Source organism: Lasioglossum baleicum, unplaced genomic scaffold, assembly GCF_051020765.1.
Source record: "Lasioglossum baleicum unplaced genomic scaffold, iyLasBale1 scaffold0100, whole genome shotgun sequence".
Classification (NCBI taxonomy): domain Eukaryota; kingdom Metazoa; phylum Arthropoda; class Insecta; order Hymenoptera; family Halictidae; genus Lasioglossum; species Lasioglossum baleicum.
This window is the reverse complement of record NW_027469160.1, coordinates 72,009-92,679: the sequence shown is the minus strand read 5'-3', so window position 1 is coordinate 92,679 and position 20,671 is coordinate 72,009. Positions and strand designations below refer to the sequence as shown.

The 20,671-nt window shown below is 31.8% G+C and overlaps 1 pseudogene; it reads right to left on the bottom strand.

The window, feature by feature from the left end:
* Positions 1-5,078: 5,078 nt before the first annotated feature.
* On the bottom strand, positions 5,079-10,199 carry LOC143219923 (cytochrome c oxidase subunit 1 pseudogene; annotated as a pseudogene).
* Positions 10,200-20,671: the final 10,472 nt, after the last annotated feature.

The window sequence follows — 20,671 nt, the reverse complement described above, 5'->3', positions numbered from 1 at the left end:
AAATACAATTTAGCTTTGAATAATTAATTATTATTATTAATTTACAAAATTAATGTATTTATTAAACTATAATAATTGTTGAAATTATTATTATTATTTTAGTATTTAAATTTATTATATTATTTTATTTTAATAATTATTTATTAATATTTTTAATTTTAATTAAATATATAGCTTTTATTATTTGAATATGTTTAATTTGTAACAATAATAGATGAATATATTTAATATATTTAATTTATTCAGTATGAGATGCAATTTTAGGGTTATCATAAATAGTAAGATTAAATTATATATATGGTCATCAAAAAATTAAATTAATTAAGATTAATTAATTAAAATTTTTAAATGATTGAATTATTAATTTTATTATTAATATTTTTTTTAAATTTAAAGTTAACTTAATTTTAAATTCTAATATATTATTTTTAATAACTTTTTTTATAATGATAAAATTAAATTGAATTTTTGCAAGATTTTATTTAATATATTATACTTTATTCTTTTCATTGCCTTTATTATTTATTCTTTTATGTTTGTACATAATAAATAATAATTTAAACTTAATGTAATAGAATTAACAAGTAATTATATTTCAATATTTATATTTATTTATATATCATGCTTCGCGTCGCGATCGACTCACGTTAGTCTGACGGGTTGTAAATCCGTCTCGCGACTACGAGATGCGTTGCCCGCCAAATTAATATTGGGCAACTGCTTCAAATGTCTTCAACGTTTCGAAGACTAGTAAACTAATTCAGACACGCGGACTCGACTCGCGACTACTATACTGAACGGAGGGTCGAAGGACCATAAAATGTCGCGTCTTCCACAGGTCACGGATAGGGCTCGAAGGACGACACGCGATTACTGTTTGAACGAATACTGAAACTGAGTCCTCGTAGACTCTTAACTGATTGATACGTACTGAGTCCTCGTAGACTCTTAACTGACTGATACGTACTGAGTCCTCGTAGACTCTTAACTGACTGATACGTACTGAGTCCTTGTAGACTCTTAACTGAATGATACGTTTTGAGTCCTCGTAGTCTCCTAACTCTTAACTGTGGTACTGTTAACTGAGTGAGGCTTCTCCGCATTTCGGAAGGCTTTTTATATTCTCCACGATTTTTCAAGATGCGTCTGGGAAAACCGTGGAGTGGGCCAAACAGTGGGTGGCTTCCCCTTGATCGGCTTTTGGGAATTCCTGAATGGAGTGTATCTTCCACGCGAGACGGTGGTGGAAAAAGCCCCTCTCCTTCAAGGTGAATTGCCGTAATTATTATTCACCCGAGTAGTTACCGAAAATATTTCGGTTCATGGGGCCAATCGGCATTTATGGCCCCGCGCTAGGACCTGGAACCGTCGACCAGGGTAGCGCGAGCGGTCCTACTTCTGACCCATTGTCAGCCAAGATCTTGGTGCCAGAGCCCACTTTCGTTAAAGTAGGGTTTCGTACTACGTGCCGTTTTTAGCAATTAAACAGTAGGATCTTTCAAACTGGGAAAGTCCAGGAAATACCGCGACCGATTGGTATGTGGCACTAAAAGCTCGGCTGATGGAAAACAGCAACGGTGTTTCCCAGGTAGTTCGTTCCGCGGCAGAACATATTATTATCATTCTCAGTAAAAATTCCTATATATATGACACATTCTTGGTTATTAGAAGCTCATATAGAATCACCTTTTGAAGTAAAAAAAAGAAATTAATAATTCTATATAATAATCATCTATATTATTTTATATAAAAATAATTGGTATTAATACAATAATTTCGGCATCAGAATTAATAATATTGAGGACATTATATAAATAGGAGAAGAAAATGGTAAAGCAGCTTTAGAAATTATATTGAATCCACATTCAAAGGATAACTTTTTTTCTAATTTATTTTTGAATATTGTAGGAAGTAAAAAATTAAGAGAAAATAAAATTAATGAAACTAATATTACTAATAAATATAAATAAATAAAATTTATTATAAGAAGTATTTTATATATATTAATTTTATAATAATTATTAAATTGAAAATTATATGAATTTATTTATACTGTATATAATAAATTAAATCTTATAAATGTAAATTAAAATATAAAAATAATCATATTAAATCCCCAAAATGTGAATATCAAATTGAAAATTCAAAAATAATATGATGAGATTATGTAACATGATTAAATTTTTATCGCAAAAATGTGTAAAATAATATAATTACTCCAATTAGAATATGAAATTCATGAAATCCAGTTATGAAAAAATATAATGAACCAAAAACTCTACCATTAATTGTAAAATATAAATAAATATGTTCAAATAATTGAATAATTATAAACAATAATCCTAAAATTAGTGTATAAATTTAAAATATAATTGATTTTTTAAATATACTTTAATATATAGTTATAACACATTGAAAGAGTAAATCCTGAATGGATTAAAATAATTGACATCAATAATGAATTTTCTAAATAATTAAATAAAATAATACCATTAGGAGACCATACATTTATAATTTCAATTGAGGAAGAAATATATATTCGAAAATAACTTCAAAAAAAGAAATGAAAAAAAATAATTCTGATAAAATTAATAAAATTATACCAAATTTTATAAAATTTATTACATAATTTGTATGATGTCTTTGATAAGTTCTTTCACGAATAATGCCTCGTATTCATGAAATAAAAGCTAAAATTATATAAAAAATTATTATTAATAATTGATAATTAAATTTGAAATATATTAAGACAATTAAATCAATTATTGAATTCATTAAATTTAATGATATTAATAAAGGTCAAGGTCTTAATGTAACTAAATGACAAGGAAAATTATTTTTTATCATAAAATGTTAATATTCAGAATAATTAAAATTATTAATATTGAAAACACATAAGCTGGAATAAATGACATAAAAATTTCTAAAATTATTAATATTTTATGAATTCAAAAAGAAATAAAGATTAAATTTAAAAAATTTAAAATAAAATTGCCTAATAATGTTAAAATTAAATGACCGGAAATTGAATTAGCACATAATCGAACTGATAATGTTAAAGGACGAATAATATTTCTAATTAATTGAATAATTACTATAGAATTTATTAAATATAAATGTGAATTTGAAGGTACTAAATGAATAAAGAATAATTTATAAGAATTAATTATTACATATAAAATTAAAGCTATTCATAGTGTTAGTGATAATATTTAATTAAATAATAAATGTCTTGTTGGAGTAAGTACATAAGGAATTAATCCTAAAAAATTAGTAATAAGAATATATATTAATAAGTTTATAAACATAATAATATTTGAGTTATATTTATAAATTATAATGAGTCCTTTATATAATAATTTAATAAATTTAATAAACAAAATATTAATTCAATTTAAAATAATATAATAGTTATTGAATAAATTTATATAAAATATAGTAAGAAAATAAATAAATATTCAATTAGAAATAAAATTTCTATAATTATTTATTCTAATTATTGGATCAAATAATTCAAATAAATTTATAAAATTAATACTCATTTATTAAAATGTATTTCCTTTTAATTGTAATTTAAATTAATTAATATATAATTTAAATTAATTATTAAATATAGTAAGTTAATAATTACAAAATTATATAGTTCGCACAAAAAAAATTGGTCTTATTTGTGGAATTCTTTAAATGTAATATTTACTATTATTGATTTAAAAGATCAATTCTTTTAAATTTAAGATACTTAATGATTTAAATATTTAAAAAATAATAAAGGATATTAATTTTAATTTGACAATTCATTGTTATATATTTTAACTAGTTTTTATACTAATCTTTATTTTTAATTCATTTTATAGAATTAATTAAATATGTTTCTTCAACAGTAGTAGGCATAAACCTATGATTCATACCACAAATTTCAGAACAATGTTCAAAATATAATCTAGCTCGTAAAAAAAACAAATTAAATTGTTTAATTCGTCGTGGAATTGCATCAATTTTAACACCTAAAGATGGTACAGTTCAGGAATGAATTACATCAGTTGATAAAACTAATAGACGTAAATGTAATTTTATAGGATAAACTATTCGATTATCTGTATCGGATAATAGAAATTGATTTATTGATTCATATATTAATATATATGAATCAAATTCAATATTATTAATATCAGAAAATTAGTAAGATCAATATCATTGACGACCAATTGATTTAATTGAAAAAAAGGATTTAATAATTCATCAATATAATATAAAATATTTAAAGATGGAAAACAAATAAATAATAAAATAATTATTGGAATAATTGTTCGAATTACTTCAATTAACACGATAAGCGCCACGCTGGTCCCTAGGGACCGGCGCTAGACTTTTCGTTCAGGCGATAGTTAACCGTCAGACGGGCCGGGCCGATCGCCGATGGGCGAGCCAGAGTATAAACAAATGTTGAGTAACGTAATCCATGTTGAAATCAGGGCCTGTCTTCTTATGTTTACCACTCCAATTCCAAATAAGTTGCACTCGAGAACCTGACATTTTGCAATTGCAAGATATACGGTGTATATACTTTATCATATTTATTTATTATTACTATTTTCCTTGATCCATTGGCAAATGAGATGCGATATCGCATAATTTAAATCTACAGTCTCAGAAGTATGCAAGGACCGACACAGGCACCGTGATACAAGGACAAATCTGTCGCCGGTGCGTAGGGACCGACGCGGCCTGAACGAAAAGTCTAGCGCCGGTCCCTAGGGACCGGCGTGGCGCTTAACGTGTTAAATGATTTCTTGATAAATATATTTTTTAAAATATCAGCAATTAAGTATGATGTAAGAACAATAATTATTAATATAAATATTACAATAAAATTATGAAAATATGTTAAATTATCATAGTAAAATGAATTTTCAGTTTGAAAAAAAAAAATATATTTCATGCTGCTACTTATGATAATAAAATTAAATTTTATATAATTGAATTTTAAATTCATTGCACTTTTCTGACATATAAAATTTTATAATTATTAAAATACTACACTCATTAAATGAATAATATAATGGAGGGTAATTTATTAGTCATTCTAAAGAAGATTGAAAAAATTGAAGTAATAATAAACGTTTATAAATTAAACTTCGTAAAATTAAAAATAATAAAAAAGTTATTCTATTTAATGGAATAATAGATCCAATTGAAGATAGCAGATTCCAACAATAATAAGAATCAGGATAATCAGAATAACGTCCAGGTATTCCTATTAAACCTAAAAAATGTCGAAGAAAAAATGTTAAATTTACTCCAATAAATATTATTAAAAATTGATATACTAATCATTTTTTATTTAATATTGAGCAAGTAATTAAAGGATATCAGTGAATAAATCATGAAATAATAGACAAAACAGCTCCTATTGATAAAATATAATGAAAATGAGCAACAACACAATATGTATAATGTAAAATAATACCAATAGTTGAATTGGATAACATAATTCCAGTTAATCCTCCAAATGCAAATATTAAAATAATACCTGAACATCATACAATAGAATTATTTATTCTAATTTTGAACCATATTAAGTTGCTAATCATCTTAAAACTTTAATTCCAGTAGGAACAGCAATATCCATAGTTGCTGAAGTAAAATAAGCACGAGTATCTACATCTAATCCAATAGTAAATATATGATGAGCTTAAAGAGTTAAACCTGAAAATCCAATCCCTAATATTGCATAAATAATTCCTAAATCACCAAATACTTCTATTTTACCACTTTCATTTATTATAATTTGAGAACTTAATTCAAAACAAGGTAGAAGTAAGATATAAACTTCTGGATGACCAAAAAATCAAAATAAATGTTGATATAATACAGGATCTCCTCCTCTCATAGAATCAAAGAAAGATGTATTAAAATTACGATCAAATAATGATATTGTATTAGCTCCTGCTACTACAGGTAAAGATAATAATAATAAAATTATTGTAATAAAATGAGATCAAGGAAATGAAGGTATTGTATCTAAATCTAATCTAAAATTTTTTGTTAATATAATTGTAGTTATTAAATTTATAGCTCCCAAAGGTGATCAAATACCAGATATATGTGAATAAAAAATTGCAAAATCTACAGAAGGAGATGAATGAAAAATATAATTAGATAAAGGTGAACATACAGTTCAACCAGTTTCAGATATAAAATTAAAAATTCTTCTAGTTAATAATTATAATAATAAAGGAGGTAGTAATCAAAATCTAATATTATTTATTCGAGGAAATGATATATCAGGTGATCTTAATATTAAAGGAATTAATCAATTACCAAATCCTCCAATTAAAAAAGGTATAATTATAAAAAAATTTATTAAAAATGCATGACTGGTTATTAAAGAATTATACAATTGATCATTATTTAAAAATATTCCAGGAATTCTTAATTCTACACGAATTAAAAATATTAAGAATGGACCAATTATTCCTGACAATATATTTAATATAAAATAATGAATGCCAATATCTTTATGCTTTGTTTATATTAACCACATAATTAAAGCTTTAATTAAAATTTATTTTTAATTTTCAAAGTTAATTGTTCTTAATTAAACTTATAATATTTATAGTATTAAAAAATTTATTTATTTTTATTAATAGATTTACAATTTATTTCATTTATCAGACATAATACTTTTTATATTTATTAATTTTTAATTATAGTTTAAAAAACATTAAATTGCAAATTTTAAGTTATGTAAATAAAATATATTAAGTATTTAATTTTTATAGTACATCAAATATAAATAATATTAAAATATTAAATATTGAAAAAAATAATATTCAAAAATTAAACTTAAAATTAAAATTAATAAAAAATTAAAAGAAAAATTTATATTTATAAATAAAAATACAATAATTTCTATATAACAATATAGATAAATATATCTGATTAATAAAATTAGTAGTCTAATAAGTACATTATATTCAATAATATATATAAAATTTTTAATTAATAAGCATTTAATAATAAAAGAAAAAAATTGGTAATATTGAATAAATTAATAAAATTAATACAAATAAAATAATTAAACTATTTTTATAATTTAGTATATAATTATTTAAATTATTATTTACAAATTTATATTTATATAATACAAATAAGAATATATAAATAATTAATATATTAAATAATATTAATAAATAAAAATGTTTTACGATAATATAATAAACCATAATTAATATATAATTTCATATTAAAGTTGAACACCTAATTCTTTCTTTAATATTAATTAATTTTAATATATAAATAGATAAATATATAATTCTAAAAATTCCAAATAAAATTGTTTTATAATCTAATTTCAAAATTAAACAATAAAAATTTAAAGTAATAAATTTTATTATAGTTGATGATGAATACAATTTGAATTTGTTAACTCATAAGATTTAATTATTAAAAAATGAAGAGGAAATAACCCTAATTTTATTATAAATGAAATAAATAAAAAATAATTTAATAAATTTTTCAAATAAATTATTTCATCCAAATTAATAAAATTTAATATAAAAATTACCAAAAAAATTCTAGAAATAATTGATATATAAAAAATCAATAAACTCGATAATTTATTATTAGAATTTAAATTGATTATTCTAATTCTATTAAATGTTACAATCTCAAAAATAAATCGCTTTAAAATAATATTTGATTGTATTAAAAAAAATATATATAAAATATATATTAAATATATAAAATTTATATATTTATATTTTAAAATTAATTTATATAATTTATTTAAAATTAATTTATGTAATTTATTTAAAGTTAATTTATATAATTTATTTAAAATTAATTTATATAATTTATTTAAAATTAAATTATACTATAATTTTTAAATTACTTTAAAATTTCTGTAACTAATAATAGTAAATAAATTTTCATAAATATCTTATCAAAATATTCCTTTTATCAGGAATATTATAATTATATATATATATATATATATATATATATATATATATATATATATATATATATATTTATCAATTAAATTAATTCCTTAAAATTTAGAATTCTATAGCCTTAAACATTAAAATATGTATTTATCAATTAAATTAATTCCTTAAAATTTAGAATTCTATAGGCTTAAACATTAAAATATGTATATATATAATGAAATATTATAAACAACTAATAACCTATAAAATGTTAAAATAAATTATAACTTTCAATATTTATAAATTTGCAGTTTTAAGTAAATTATTACAAGATATTTAATAAACCTATAAATATTAAAAGCAATATTCATTTAATATTTATAAATTATATATCCTTAAATAAATTAAATTAATAAACCTATGAAATATTAAAATAAATAATTTTTAATATTTATAGGTTTTGTATCCATAAATAAATAATATAATTAATAAACCTATAAATATTAATAAACTATATTTATTAAATATTTATATATATGTTTGATATCCTTACCTAAATTAAATTAATAAAGCCATAAAATATTAAAATAAATAATTTTTAATATTTCATAGGTTTTGTATCCTTAAATATATTAAATAATTAATGAACCTATAAATATTAATAAACTACATTCATTTAATATTTATAGGTTTTTTATCCTTATGAAATTAATAAACCTATAAAATATTAAAATAAATTATAATACTTATAAATTTTGTATTGTTTAATAAATTAAATAATTAATAAACGTATTAATATTAAACAATTTTGAATATTTAAAGGTTTTGTATACTTAAATAAATTAAATTATTAATAAACTTCATTAAATAACTATTTATTTGATCTTCATAGATTTTAAATAAATTATTACGAAATAATTTATAAACCTATTGATATTAAATAAATCTCATTTTGAAATATAATTATTTAATAAACTAATATTATAAATTAATTATAATTATATTCTACTCAACTAAAATGATATGAAATTAATTATTTTTACTACTAAAGTAGTATAAAATTAATTATTTATAATAAATTTATTTATACTACTCGACTAAAATAGTATAAAATTAGTTATTTATAATAAATTACTTTATACTACACGACTAAAATAGTATAAAATTAATTATTTATAATAAATTAATTTATACTACTCGACTAAAATAATATAAATTTAATTATTTATGATAAATGAATTTATACTTCGCGACTAAAATAGTATAAAATTAATTATTCATACCACTAGAATAGTATAAAATTAATTATTAAATATATATTTCATATAAAATATTATTTTACAATATATCGACAGATAATGTATCTATATGCATAGTAATCAGCTAATTTATATTTTAAATTTAATAAAATTTGTGAACAGCAGAAAATTACAGTAGAACAAATTTTCTTATTATATATGGAATAAAATTAGCCCACCACAGTACTAGCCGAAGGTATCAATAGAGCAAATTTTCCACAATAAAATTTGTCAACAGTAGAAAATTTCAATACAACAAATTGTCATATTATATATGCAATAAAATAAACTCATCACAATACTAGTCGATATTATCAATAGCACACATTTTACACAATAAAATTTGTCTACAGTAGAAAATTTCAATACAACAAATTTTCAGATTATATATGCAATAAAAATAGCTCACCATAATACTAGTCGAACCAGGTAATCCGCGTCTGAACCCGCTGAGCAGTATTGGCATTAGACAGGCAATTTCATGGTATGAATATCAATTAACAGAATCCAACCATTGTTGAACGCTCCCTATTGCTATATAGTCAAACTTTTTACCGAAGGGCATACATTCGGAGACTCTAACCCGCTGCATCGAGATTATGTCTTGATGTTTGGAGGAGCATATTAGTGTAGACTTTAGACACGGGCACATTAATTTCATGCATGAATTCTAAGATTTAGTGTTAAACATATCGAAAAATTTACCACCTTCCCTGAGTGCCGAACGGCCATGTCAATATATTTACGTATCCTGCGATTCCGAATGTCAAAGCAGGTATTCCGGAAGTAAATGCCCTGTACATTATTGGAAATAAACACATTAATTTAGGGATTGAATATTACTGCTAGACGTCAAACCGCTGTAGGGCGATACACATTGGTGTAGAATCAATCTTTTCAGAGAAATCTTACCTCCCGTGTACCAGACCCGCCGATTCGAGAGTATAATTTCGTGTTCGGACAAAGACATTGCTATTCATTTTAGTGACGGACACGATAATTTCCAGTAGAATTTATAAATTGGCCAATCAAAACGTTCCGGAGTGTTAACATATTCGTTGCGAGCGGCACAGCTAAGTAAATAGCTTCACCTGTCCTGTGATTCCGAGTGTCAAACCTGATATTCGGGAATTATATCCGCAGAAAAGAATTGTCAATAGGCACCGTATTTCCGGGTATGATTATCAATGTAATGAGTCAAACCGTTGATGAACGTTACGTATTGGTATAGAGTCCAATTTTTTTCAGACGACCGTACCTTCGGAGAAATTAACCTGCTGCATTGAGAGTATAACTTTGTTTCCAGAGAAGCAAATGAGTAAACATTTTATTGACGTGCTCCATAACATCATGTATGAATTACAAAATCTAGGGCCAAGCCAATCGTGAACTATCACAGTCTTTCATAGTCGCACGGCTTATTCAGCAGCTTCACCTCTCCTAGGATACGGAGAGTCAATGCAGTTATTCTGGGAGTCAATCTGATGTGCAGTGTTGCAATCATACACCCTGTTTACCGGTATAAATATTAATGTCACAAGTTAAACCATCGAAGAAAGTTACGAATTGGTATAGGCTCAAAGTTTTCCAGAAGGTCTTACCATCCGCGTAGATAACACGCCGTATAGAGTGTTTAACTTCGTCCTCAGAGTAGCCAAGTAGTATCCATTTTAGCAACGGGCACCTTAATAGAACGGATGAATTAGTAGATCGGCGGTCATACCGTTCGAAAACGTTACGGCCCTCTGTGACAGACGAACGGCCAAGTCAATAGCTTCACCTGTCTCGCGATTCCGAGAGTCAAACCACGAATTCCTGGAGCAAGTATGCTGAACAGTATTGGCAACGGACACCTCAATTCACGGTTTGAATATTTAAGCGGGCCGTCAAGCCATTGTAGAACATTTCCTATACTTGTAGGTTTGAACTTCTTACTGAATAGCTTACCCTCCGAAAGAAATATCAGCTCTATCAAGAGTATAACATCATGTTCAGGGGTAGGAACATGTAAACATTTTAGTGACGTGCACTTTATTTTCAAGTATGAATTAGAAGATCGAGTATCAAACAGCTCGAGAATGTTGCCACCTTCTGCGGGGGACGAACCGCTTAATCAATATCTTCGCTGTACACTATTGGCAATGGACACATTAGTTCTCGTTATGAATATAAAAGTCGATCGTCAGCCGTTGGAGAATGCTACTAAATGGAATAACGTAATACTCATCAATGGATGCCTTATCGTCCGAGAATATAACCCTCAGTATCGACGGTATAACTTCGTGGTCGTAGAATCCAATTGGTAAACATTTTAGTGACGGGCACCTTAACTTCCTGCATGCATTAGTCAAGCGAGTGTCAAACCGTTCGAGAACATTACCACCTTCTGTGAGAGACGAACGGCTAAGTGAATAGCTTCACCTATCCAAGCATTCCTAGCGTCAAACTAGGTGTTCCGGGGGTAATTTCGCTGAACAGTATTGGAAATGGACACCGAAATTCACGGTCTGAATATGAAAGTAGACTGTCAATCCGTTACTAGACTTTACCTATTAGCATAGATTCAAAATTTTACAGAAGGCCTTATCTTCCGAGAAAACCAACTCTCAGTAGGAGCTGCTCTGGTTCGTGTTAATGCTAAAATATAAGTAGACATTTTAGGCACGGGCACCTTAATTTCGTGTACGAACTAGAGGAGCGAGGTTCAAACCGATCCACAGGCGTTACCACCTTCTTGGAGAACCGAACTTCTAGATCAACAGCTACAACTATCCTGTGATTCCGAAGGTCAAAGAACTTATTCCGGGAGTAAATCCGCTGTGCACTACGGACAACGGACACCTTAATTCACAGTATGAATATTAAGATAGATCGCTAAACCTTTGTAGAACTTTACGTATTGATGTAGAGTGAAACCTTTTTCTGAACGCCTTACCTACCGTGCACCAAACCCGCCGTATCGAGAGTATAACTTTGTGCTCAAAGAAACACATTAGTTCACATTTTAGCAACGGGCACACTAATTTCGAGGGTGGATTAGAAGATCGAGAGGCAAACTGTTCGAGAACGTTTCTACCCTCTTTGCGATTCGAATGGCTAAGTTAATAGCTTCAGGTATCCTGGGATTCCGAGGGGCAAACTAGCTACTCCGGTAGTAAATACCCCGTTCAGTATTAGTAATGAACACCTTAATTCTCGGAATAAATATTAACGCAGACCGTCATACCTTTGAAGAGCGTTACGCAATTGAATAATGTTATACGTTTTTCAGAAGATCTAGCCATCCGAGACGATAACCTCCAATATCTAGGGCATTACATCGTGTTCTGACTAGCAAATTAGAATACAATTTAGTAACGGCACCTTAAATTCGTGCATGAATTAGAAGTTCATGGATCAAGTCGAGAACGTTACCACCATCCGTGAGAGACGAACGGCTAAGTCAATAGCTTCACCTATCCGGTGATTCCGAGGGTCAAACCAGGTATTCCGGGGGTAAATCTGCAGGACTGTATTCGGAATAGGCACCTTAATTCTCGGTTTGAATATTAAAGCGGAACGCCCAACGGCTGTAGAACGTTAAGAATTGGATTAACGCAAAACGTTTGAGTTACCTTACCAGGCCTTACCATCCGCTAATAGCACCCGCATTATCGAGAATACAACTCCGTGATCACAGAAAGAAATTAGTATTCATTTCAGAGACGAACATCTTAACTTCATGTATGAATTAGAAAATCGATGGTCAAACCGTTTGAGAACGTTGTCACCTTCTGTGATAGATAAACGGTTAAGACTATATCTTCACCTATCCTGTGATTCCGGGAGTCATACCATGTATTCCAGGAGTAAGTCCGCTGAGTTGTATTTGGAATATACACCTTTGCTCACGGCTTGAACATTAATGTGGAGCTTCAAACCTTTTTAGAGCATTACCTATCGGTATAATGTCAAACGTTTTACTGAATGCCCTACATTCCGCGAATAGAGAGTGTAACTCCGTGTCCAGTGAAAGAAATTGGAGTTCATTTCTGTTGCGGTCCCTTATTGTCATGAACGAATTAGAAGGTCTAGGGGAAAACAGTTCGAGACCGTTACCACCAACTATGATATTCGAACAACTAATTAAATACCTGCACATATCCCGTGTTTTCAAGAGTCATTCCAGGTATTCCTGGAGTATATCCGCTGGACATTATTAATTATAGACACCTTAATTGACGGTTTGCATTGTAAAGTAGAGCGTCAATTCGATTGAGAACGTAACGAATTGCTGTAAAGTCAAACGTATTACCGAATACCTTACCCTCTGAAAAACTGTCCCGCTGTACCTGGAATATAGCATCGTGCTCAGAGGGTCGAATTAATATGACTTTTAGTGACAAGCACCTTGGTTACATGCTTGAATTAGAGGATTGAGGGTCAAACGCTTCAGGAAGGTGAGCACCTTCATTCTAAGACGAACGGCTAAGTCAATAGCTACACCTACCCTGTGATTCCAAGAGTCGAACCAGGTATTACCGGTGTAAATTCGCTGCACGGCATTGGCAATGGACACCTTAATTCACGGTTTGCATATTTAAATAGCGTTTCAAACCGTTTGAGAGCGTTACGAATTGGTGTAAAGTCAAATATTTTAATATCATTCCAGGTATTCCGGGCGTCCATCCGTTATACACTACTGGCAATGGACACTTTAGTTCACGGTTAGAATATTAAAGTACAAAGCCAATCATTTGTAGAACGATACATATATATTACAAAAGATTTACAGAAAATCCTACCCTCCGTGATCTTAACCCGCTGTATCAAGACTATTACTTCCTACTACGAGATACAAATTGGTATACATTGCAGAGAAGGGCACATTAACACCATGTATTAATGAGATGATCGAGGGTGAAAACGTTCGAGAACTCTCCCACCTTCGTAGTGAAATCACGCATATAACACAATAGCTTCACCTATCCTGCGATTCCGAGAGTCAAACCAGATATTCCAGGAGAAAGTTCGCTGAAGGGTTTTGGCAATAGACACCATAATTCCCGGTATGAGTATTAAAGTGGAGCGTTAAACCATTTGAGAGCGTTACAAACTGGTATAATATAAAACACTTTACCGAAGATACTATCTCCACGAATATCACCTGCCTCATCGAGAATATAACTTCGCGTTCAGAGAAGGAAGTTAGTATTCATTTTAGTGACGAGCACCTTACATTCATGTATAAATTAAATGATCGTCGTCCAACCAATTCGGGATCGTTACCACCGTTGTTGCGACTCGAACGGCTAAGTCAATAGCATCTCCTATCCCGTGAATCCGGAAATGAAAGGAAGAATTTCGGGAGTAAATCCGCTATACCGTATTGGCATCGTACACCCTATTTCATGGTAGAAATATTAATGTCCAGAGTCAAAGCTTTGTAGGAGTTTACGTATTGATATAGTCCCAGACATTATAGAAAGGCCTTACATTCTGTGAAGCGAACCCGCTGTATCGACAGTATATCTTCGAGTTCAGAGGTCAAACAAGTACACATTTTAGTGACGGGCACCTTCATTTCATGTATGAATTAGATGGTCGAGTGTCAAACCGTGCGAGAACGTTGCCCCTTCTGTCAGATTCGAACAACTATGCCGAAGCTTCACCTATCCAGTGATTCGGAGAGTCAAACCAGGTATTCCGAGAGTAAATGCGCTGAACAGTATTGGCAATACACACGTTAATCCATGATACGAAATTAAAGTAGAGAGTCAAGCCGTACGACAGAATTCCCAATTAGTATAAATTTATTAATCTTACCCAACACATTTCTTTCTGAGAAGCAGGATGCAGTGAGCAGACATTTTAGCAGGCGGACATCTTATTTTCATGTAAGAATAGGAGGATGGAGTGTCAAACTGCTTGAGAAAATTACCACCATTTTTGAAAGCCGCACAGCTGAGCCAATAGCTTCACCTATCACGTTATTCCAAGAGCCAAACAAGGTATTCCTGGCGTAAATCCCCTGAATGTTATTGGCAATAGAGACCTTAATGCACGCCACTGGTATTAAAGTAGGGAGTCAAATCGTCGGAGAACATTACCAATTGCTGTAATGTCATTCTTTTAGCCGAACACATTGTCTGCCGACAACCTAATCCGCTGGACGAAGTGTCTGGCCTCGTGTTCACGGATGGAAATTCGAAGATATTTCAGCTGGCGGACACCTTATTTTCATGTATGAATTTCAATGTTGAGAGTCAAACCTTTCGGAACGTGTAAACCACTTTTGACTGTCGCTAAGTCAATAGCTTCACCTCGCCCGTGATTCTTATAGTCAAGCTAGGTATATGCAATAGACACCCCAATTTACGGTATATAGTTTAAAGTACAGTTTCAAGCCGTCGTAGATCCTTACCTGTGGGCACAGTGTCAAACTTTTTACCGCATCCCGAATTACCGCATCCCGCTGTGCCGATAATATAACTTTGTGATCAGGGAAGCAAAATAGTCTATATTTTAGTGAGGAGTAACTTAATTTCAAATATGACTTAGTAGATCAAGTGCCAAACCGCTCGAGAACGTCACTACCTTCTGTGAGAGTCGAACAGCCAAGACAAGAGCTTCACCTATCCTGTGATTCCGAAAGTCAAACCCGGTAATCCGGTAGCAGATCCGCTGGACAATATTGGCAATAGACTGCTTATTTCACGGTACGGATATGATTGTAGAGTGCAAGACGGTTATAGAGCTTCATCTTTTAGTTTAGAGTCAAACTTACTATCGATGGCCATACATTCCGAGAAGCCCAACCCGCTGAAGCAAGTGTCTTGCTCAGTGTTCAAGGGAGCAAATTAGTAACATTTATTCCGGGAATACATGGTTTGCCTCTTCGAATATTGGAATACGACAAGCTATGGACTGAGCCGTTCGACTCTCAAAGAAGGTGGTAACGTCCTCGAACGGTTTGACGCTCAACTATAATATCCATACAATGAATTAGTGTGCCTGTTGCCAATACTGATAAACGGATTTTCTTCCCGAATACCCTGTTTGACTCTTGTAATCACGGGATAGATGAGGCTACTGATTTAGACGTTCGACTCTCAAAGACGGTGGCAACGTTCTCGACCGTTTTGACACCGATCTTCTATTTCATGCATGAAATTATGATGCCCGTCACAAAAATGTGTACTAATTTGTTTCCCTGATCGCGAAATTGTACTCTCGATACAGCGGGTTAGTTTCTGGGTGGGTAATGTCTTCTGTAATATGTTAAACTTTATACATATAGGTAACGTTCTCAACAGTTCACGCCCTACATTAATATTCAAACCGTGAAATACGGTGTCCATTGTCAATACTGTTCAGTGGATTTACTACCGGAATACCTGCTATGACTCTCGGACTCGCAGGATAGGTAAAGATATTTGCTTCGCCGTCTGTCTCTACTGGATGGTGGAAGCGTTCGGGAACGGTTTGAAGCTCGATCCTCTAATTCATACGTGAAAGTAAGGTGCACGACACTACGATGTATAATACTCTGTCTCTCTGAAGGCGAAGTTATACACTCGATACTGCGAGTAAGCTTCTAGGAGGATAATGCCTTTGGCAGAATGTTGAGTCTATACCAGTAGGTGACATTACATAAACGCGTGACACTAAACCTGAATATTTATACCGGGAACTGGGGTTTCTAATGCCTATACTGTACAGCGGATTTACTACTGGAGTACTTGGTTTGACTCTCGGAACCACAGGATATGTGAAGCTATTGACTTAGCCGTTGGACAGACAAAGAAGTGGGTAACGTTTTAAAACGGTTCGACTGCCGTTTTGCCATTCATACATGAAAATTACATGTCCGACAGCTATAATATGTAGAGTCTGCTTTCGGGAACATTAACCATGTTAGTGCCACGCGGCGCAAACGCGCTGTTCGCGTACTGTGGTGAACCGTGTCGCTATTTTTTATCACAATCGTCAATTCGCAACGCGCTGAATTCAGGACGTATCTTGTCGCGAGTGATTCGAGCGTTTCCTCTCATGATTACAAATTTTCTTTCATTTTTTTTCTCTTTTGGGTGTTCAGTACAATATTTCTGCTTGTTAACATTAAGTTGTTAACATTAAAAAATTGCACATCAATCCGAAACCCGAGCGCGCCGGGTGGCACATTTCGTCGAAAAAAAGAGCAGCGCGACCGCGTCGGTCGGCATTATTCGCAGAAAAATAAAGGAAGCGCTATCGCGCTACATGGCACTATTCGGCGTCGACTTTTAAAATCCCCTGGCACTAAAACGGTTATGTACCGCACTCGCTAATGCATCATATAATCTCGTATGATACTGCATTCGGTGAAAGGAACGACTTTATACGAATTGGTATCGATCTCCGACGGCTGGACTCTGTACTTCAATATTCATACCGTGAATTATAGTGTCTACTGCAAAACAGTTCGGAATCACGGGACTGGTGAAGCTATTGACGCAGCTCTGTGCGACACTCAATAATGGTCGTAACGTTCTTCAGCCGTTAGACTCTCGATCATCGTATTCATTCATGAAATTAAGGTGCCCCGCACTAAAATGTGTACTAATCTGTAACTCTGCACACGGGGTTACTCTCTCGATACAGCGAGCTGCGTACGCGGAAAGTAAGGTCTTCGGTAAAACGTTTTACTATATACCAATTGGAATCGTACTCGAAGGGATTGTGTCCCATCATTGATATTCATTCCGTGAAGTGAGACGTCTATTGCCAATACTGTTCATCGAATGTTCTTACGGAATAACTTGTATGGTTCGTGGAATGACAGGATACGTGAAGATATTGCTAGAGCTATGCGACTCGCAAGAAATGTTTAAATGTTGTTGGAAGGTTTTGCTGTCGATTTTCTTAATCATACCTGAAATTATGGTGCTTGACACTAAAATGTATACTAATTTCTTTCTCTGCACACGAACTTATACTCTCGATACAGTGAGATATGTTCTCCGAATGTTAGGCCTTCGGTAAAATGTTCGCCATTATAACAACATGTAACGTTCTACAACGGAGTGACGCAATATTTTAATATCCAATCCGCGAATTAAGGTATATATTGCGAATACTATGCAGCGCATTTATTCCCGAAATAACTCGTCTGACTTTCGGAATCACAGGATGAATGAAGCTATAGGCTTATCCGTTGAAATCTCGAAGAATATGATAACCTTATCGAAAGGTTTGACTCTCGATCTCCTTATTCATAATGAAATTATGGCCCCAGTCACTAGAATGTTTACTAAATTGGACCTCAAAGCACGAAGTTATACTCTCGACACGGCGGATTATCTTCTCTGAAGGTAGGGCTATCGGTAAAGTTTCTGATTCGATACCAATAGGTATCGTTCTATAACGGTCTGACATTCTGCTATAGTATTCAACCCTTGTATTAAGGTGCTTATTGCCAATACTCTTCAGTAGATTTAACGCAGACATACCTGCTGTGACTCTCTGAAGCACAGGATACGTGACTTATTGACTTAGCCGTTCGAATCTCGAAGAAGGTAGTATCGTTCTCGAACTCCTTGACTCTCGATGCCGACATTTATGCACAAACATGTGCTGTCCGTCCGCTTAAATGTCTAGTAATTTGTTTTTGAGGACATTAAGCAGGACACTCGTTACCGTTGGTTTGATTCTCAGAAAGCATTGACATCGGTAAAAGGAACTTGGAATTTGTAATGTTCTCCGACGGTTTAATTCCCTACATTAATATGCATACCGTGAATTAGGATATCAATTTCCAATTCTCTTCAGCGGATTCGTTCCCGGATTACCTTATTTGACCCTCAGAGTCACAGGATAGTTGAAGCTGCTGACGTAGTCGTTCGGCCCTCATAGGTGATGCTAACGTTTTCGTACGGTTTGACGATCGATATTGTAATTCATACTCGAGTTTAAATTGCCGACACTAATATGCATACCAATTTGTTCATGTAACCACGATCTTATGCCCATGGTACGGCGGGTTTGCTTCTCGTACGATATGTCTTTCAGTAAATCGTTAGACTTTATAGGAAATGGTATCCTTCTCAAACTACATAGCGCTATATTCTAATGTTCCAACCATGGAGGTAGGTGTCTGTCGCCAATACCGTTCAGTGGATTCACCCCCGGAATTACTGAATTGAATCTCGGAATCATTTGACAGGTGAAGATATTGACTAAGCCTTTCGACTCGCATCAAAGGTGGTAACTTTCTCGAATGGCTTGACCCTCGACAATCTAATTTATACATGAAATATGGTTGCCCGTCACTAATATGAATACTCATTTGCCCCCTGAATACGAAGATATAATCTCGATATAGCGGGTTAGCTTCTCGGAGGGCACGGCCATCGTTAAAGTTTTGACTCTATACAAATACGTAACTTTCTACAAAGGTTTGAATCTGGACTTTAATATTCATACCATGAAATATTGTGTATGGTGCAAATTCTGTATAGCGGAATTACTCGCGGAATAGTTGCTCTTACTTTCGGAATCACATGACAGGTGAAGCTATTGTCTTAGCCGTTCGACTCGTAGCGAAGGTGGTAACTATCTTGAACGTTCTGACACTCGACCTTCTATTTCATAAGGAAATTAAGGAGCCCGTCACAAAAATGTTCACTAATTTCTTCCTCTGAACTCGACGTTATACTCTAGCTCGGCATGATACCTTCGCCGACGCATGGGCTATCGGTAAGTTTTTTGACTCGATACCAATAGCTAACGTGCTACAACGGCTTGTCTGGCTGATTTTATATGCAAACCGTGAACTAATGCGTCTACTGCCAATACTGTTCAGTGTATTTACTCCCGGAATACCTGGTTTGACAATCGGAATAACAGGATCGGTTAAGGAACTTACTTAGCCGTGCGACTCTCAAGGAAGGTGATAACGTTCTCGAAAGATTTGACTCGCGATCTCCTTATTCATTCACGAGATTAAGGTGCCCGTCACTAAAATGAATACAAGTTTTCGTCTATCAATACGTAGTTATACCCTCGATACGACGGGTTAGCTTCTCGGGCGGTAATGCTTTCGGTAAAATGTTTGACTATACAGGAATTGGTATTGTTATCAAACGGTTTGACGCTCTAGTTTAACATTAAAACCGAGAATTAAAGTGTCGATTCCCAACAGGGTTCAGCGGATTTACTCCACGAATACCTCGTTTGGCTGTCGGAAACATAGGATAGGTGGAGCTATTGACTTATCCGTTAGACTGTCAAAGAGGGAGGTAATATTCTCGAAAGGTTTGACCAGCGATCTTCTAATTCATACATGAAATTAACGTGACCGTCGCTGCATTGGAAACTAATTTCATTGGTCACGAAGTTATACTCCCGATACCGCAGAATAGCTTTTCTGATGGTAACGCATTGTGTAGGAAGTTTAATCCTACACGAATAGGTCATTTTCTG